The 5280-nt window shown below is 33.4% G+C and overlaps 1 pseudogene across 1 annotated transcript; it reads right to left on the reverse strand.

Moving 5' to 3' along the window:
• Positions 1-579: 579 nt before the first annotated feature.
• On the reverse strand, positions 580-4323 carry LOC148204165 (RNA-binding protein 1-like; annotated as a pseudogene). Its single transcript, XR_015784439.1, has 6 exons — positions 4193-4323; positions 3445-3542; positions 3083-3360; positions 2654-2715; positions 1727-1808; positions 580-1098 (listed from the first exon to the last, which is right to left on the reverse strand). The product of XR_015784439.1 is annotated as an RNA-binding protein 1-like (transcript).
• Between the last annotated feature and the right edge of the window lie 957 nt (positions 4324-5280).

A 5280-nucleotide genomic window follows, 5' to 3' on the forward strand; every position in this document is an offset into this window, starting at 1 on the left:
TAAAATTTCAGCATCACACGTATTAAGTTTAAAAGTTCTTCTCACCTTCACGTAATCCCACTTATCATTCTTAGCTTGTATGAAACTTTATATTCACACTTGTTCTCTTGCCGTCTATTTCTATATATATTTCACATAATAATATAGGATGTGTCACGATTAGGCCAGAGTATTTTCATGTTTCTTTTTAGTGACCAAATGTGTGTGTATGTGTTATACCATTGGCTACAGGACATAAATAGTTTAAGAATCACTGAGAAATCGGGGTAGTCATCGGACATGTCTAAGAGCAAATCCCTGAAGAGTAGCCAAAAAGTGCAGCAGTAATTTTTAATACCCAGCCAATTATTAGCCGACAAGCACAATACCTCAACATCAATCATCATCACGAGGCAATGATCATCGTTATTTGGAATCTTGCACTATGCATTAATCTTCGACGTAAGGCAAAGATAAGTGGAGGCAAGCCATTAAATCAGCTTTGGATAAAATTCAAACACCAGGAGAACGGGTTCCTCTGGATAGCGTATACAGCGTAAAGCAATGCAATGTTTATATTTAGTTCTGACAAAAGACACGTAGCATGCCATGATTTACTGATATAATGTAGCCCGAATGCATACTGAGCCAACTCCGAACTATTAGTATTATTTTTACAGTTCTGACCAAAGTTACAACTATCTTCTTGGGCATAAAACCATTGTCAGATATAAGAGGGTCAAAACTCAAATGTACAAGCCACGGCCTTAATCCGGTGATTGGAGAGGCTAACTGAAAATAGGGGCCAAAATATAATGAAAATTCTATCAACATATTTCAGATTAAAAATTGTCCTATTGGCACTTCTTGCATATCCATATCCTACATTCAACAGCCAGGAAGGTCTAACCTAAAACTCGGAGTATAAAAGTGAATACCTCTATCTGATAGAGTTCATCCGAGCACCATCAAAATCCATTACACCCAAGAAATGAATGTCAAGCCGTCTGTGTCATGTTGTTATGCTGTTGCCATGATCAGACGGTAGACGGAATGGAAAGTGCGCAAACTGTATTTTTAGGGTTGGCGAGTCAGGCTTTTTATCATCAAACTTATAGCCTGCATCAAGTTTTACCCTTGAGTATACAACCCACACACATACATATGTTTAAAGACCTTTTAATTTAAATTTCAAATTGACAATTTACAAACAAAGGCTAAGTTTCTCTGTAGTACACCTTCTAACAAACACTGTACATCTAGATTTATATTGATATAAAGCAATATTAGAAATTTACTCATAAAACTTACCTTCTTTTAGATGAGTGTGCGTTTTGAATAAGAATAAATTATATAAAAAAAATAGATATTATTGACATCCAAAGCAGAGAAGCTGTTTCTGGTGAAAACACAATTTACAGACAAAAGACTCTAAGTTACAACATAAATTGTTAGATGTCTTAAGCTTCAAGTCATTATAATATTTAAGATGGTTATTTATTCGTTACAAGTCTGACCAAGTTAGTGCTTAGTAACATATAGTTGGGATAGTACTGATAGTTGAATTAGAATACTAGCATAAATAAGTGTTAGTGTTCTGTATCTGTATCCACAACCCACCATAGAATCAGAGATTCCATATTATTCACTAGCCTACATTCACATTCTATTTTTTTTTTCCCTAACATCCTCAGGACTGTGCATGGATATAAAACTGAATTATATGCAATCCAGAAAAAACAAATACCTTGCAGGGCTTCCAGGGCAGTGAGAGCACATTTCGAGTCAACAAACTCCACAAAACACAAAGTCATAGCCTTGTCACCGCTCTGCAGCATCCCAGCCATTTAAAAACGATTCATTATTCATAATAAATGAAGCACAAGAAATGGCGTAGATTAACACTCTACACTTAATATATCTACCTACCAAAGCTAATGTATTACTAACAAGGTAGTCAAACTCAAGATTCTATTATTCAGACTGGGAAGGAGATAATGAATTGCAAATCAAGGGAATCGTAACAAGATGCATAAGATTCCACGAGATATATAAAATTCAAATATGCGTGTGCACGCATATAACATAGCATAAATAAGAAGGGGGAAATCCACATAAAACCACTAATACTTAAGTAAGCTCAAATTACTCCATACAGAACTCATGATTCACAAGTCATAAATGGCAAACAAAGCAAATTAAAATACTGCAGTGGTGACTAGTACTCCTAGTACAAAACACAACATGAATACCTAGAATAGTTAGCACAGAAGGCCAAAACTAAAAAAAAAAAAAGAGACTTGATCAAACACTGAAAGTTAGCACAAAGAATCATGATCCACACAAACTCATAAATCAAGCCAATTCCACAGTTTTTACAATTCCAGACTGAGTCTACTGATTTTGCTCATCAACAATTCTAAGCATGGGCAAACTCAGCAAGGCATTGCAGAAGGGTAGAATCGTGCAATTCTAGAAATTTTGACTACCATGATTATTAACCAGAGGAATATTGCAACAGGTGAGAAGCAAATTGTATATTCCTCAAAAACAAATAATATCTATGACCTTATATGCATTTTCTGTCTTTCCTGGACAAGACTATTAAAGTAGATTTTGCATTATTGAAATATGCTAAAATATAAAACATGAAATTCTTAATTAACACACTTACACGTCTAGGCTCCTTGTGAACAACTCTGATATCCTTATAGCCAATAAAGGGGCGGAAAAGATCTATGGGCACAAGTCAAGGCTTCGTATCAAAATAACAACAAAATACAATGTATACTTGGGATTGTATCCTGGAAGAAAAGACAAAAACGCGCAATTTTTCCTTTTCAAATTAAGAGTTATCTAGTATTTACAAAACCAACTAGAATTTTCACCTCTTCCTTTTCCCTTCAAAATTTCACTCCCAAGCATACCATTAAAGTTGTCAAGTGATCTAATCTCCATATGTTATTAACTTATAAGGCAAATTATAATCTCATAAGTAAATCCGATGTTAATTTCAAAATACTTAGTTCCTATCCATTTTTGCAAGGAACAAAAGCCCGATATGCATATGCACACAAACAGACATATAAATCACAAAGGATACGCCCAACTTCCCTTCTAGTGCAGTTATTTGGAAGTCCACCCACAAACAGAATGTTTGAGTCCGCTGCTGAAATAGGCAGAGCATCATGGCAGACCATCATAACTGTTTTTAGATGATGCTCTTTCACTGTTCACATCAGAAACACCATGACTAATGCCTAATGGTGCCATATCTCGTTTTTTAGTCAGGTCAGGATCTGCGAGAGGTGAACAACCCTTAACAGGCTCAAAATGAACCCTAGATCCCAAAGTATCATCTGCACTGTAAAACAAGCCTATCTGCAGCAACAATCAAAATTCAAAATGAACATCCATCCCCACGGCATCACATTGTAACTCAAAATAGTATTATAATGTTCTTACGTCTCTTTGAAGGTAATCTGATCCAATGCCCCGCAGTTCAGTAGAATTTGAAGGCTTAGTTGGAATATATCCAGCAAAGCTGGTCCTCGCAATACTTGCTGACAGAACCAAAACAACGGTCAAAACATAATCATTATTTTCTGTAATAAGAGGTTGAAGTATTTATTTCATCGGTATAGTTTTGTCAACTTGAGCTTTAGTTCCTATGTTAAAATTGTAAGCTAGTCCTTGAATAGTTTTTGCCATATTTTAACAGCGCTAATAAGCTCTTGCGGCTAGGTTTAAGCCCACTCGTCTTACGATTATCCAAACATGCATTCTAGAACATCAAAAAGTTTCCTCTGATCATTTTTTTAGCAGTTTCGAATCACCAAAATGTTCTGGTGTTCTGAATGGGGATCAAAATAACTTTGTATCATGGACTAAAACCCACAATTTCCTTATATAAAAATTAAAACTCAAAATGGACACAATTATAAGGACTAAGACAATAGTTGAACCTTAAAGAAAAATAAGAACCAGAATCTTATTACTGATGCTCCTTTTCTATCATATAACTTGTTTAGGGTTTAGTGTTGAAGAATAAAAGTAATTGTTGAAATTTTAAGAAACTAACAGCTGATCTGAATCCAATGGTTAAAACACGTAAAACTGGTTCAGTTTTGTAGTCTCATATGTCTGTGCGAACGAATTAAAGATGGAAAAAAAATATTGGAAAATTGTAAAAGTAGGGAATACCAGAGAGTACCTCCGTCGGCAGCTGCCGGAGCACTATATGGGTAGTAGGGATCCGCCATGGAAACTCTTCTCTCGGTTTGGTCAGAGTGGAAAGAAAGAAAAAATGTGAATGAGTAAAGGGGACAGACTCCACTTGCAAGTTTTATCTGTAATCTAAATTTTATTCTTCTTTATTATAACCAAATTTCGTATACATTATCTTAACAAAAATATTATAATCAGATTTTATTTAATATAAAGAATAGTGATGGAATATTATACATTTCTAGTTAGTGGTAATTAAAAAAAACTATACTAACTATTTGTTAGGTATTCAAATTTAAATATAATTATTAAATTAAATGTATTTTAATATAATTAGATGTTTGTATAGGTATAATGAGAGGTTCAAATATTATCACTTCAACTTAATCATAATTCCAATAACATTTGAAACAATACCATCAATTTCAACATAAAATATATTATTACATTAAATAATAAATATAAATTACAAATGTTATTTAAGAGACATTAACTCGATAATTCATTTACTATGAAGATATAATATTTTATAAGTAGTAGTAGATTAAAAATAGTATGGCTTAATTATTTTAATATTAAAATATATATTTTAATATAAATGGATTTTAGAGTTCTTTCACTTCTTTTTATGAATTCTTTTTTTTTATTAATCTGATTGAAGAATTGAGACTGTATAAGTGATCTTGAGGGCAAACTTTTCAATTCAGATCAATTAGTTTCTATGTTTGAGTAAGTCAAGTTTCAACCACTTTTCTGTGGTCCTTTATTTATTTTGTTGCATGTGGGTCCCACTCATTTTGCATGTAATGTCCGAGTCTCTTACGTGACTCTCTATTGTTTAGTGCTGCTAACAGTATATCCTGATTGGTTTTATTGTCTATAGGCACAAATAGAACTCCTTGAGGTGTGTGAGCGAAATAAGATTCTTTAGAGCGATTGGTATTCTAAAAGGTTAGGGAAGCTGATTATCATTTGTTTTATGTTACTGATGCTTTGATAAATTGTTTTGTATGCTTGAGTTGATTAGAAATTGACAAACTAATATGTGAAGTTGTTTATGTGATTTCAATTAAA

Source organism: Vigna umbellata, chromosome 2 (genome assembly GCF_029865625.1).
Source record: "Vigna umbellata cultivar VRB3 chromosome 2, Vumbellata_1.0, whole genome shotgun sequence".
Classification (NCBI taxonomy): Eukaryota; Viridiplantae; Streptophyta; class Magnoliopsida; order Fabales; family Fabaceae; genus Vigna; species Vigna umbellata.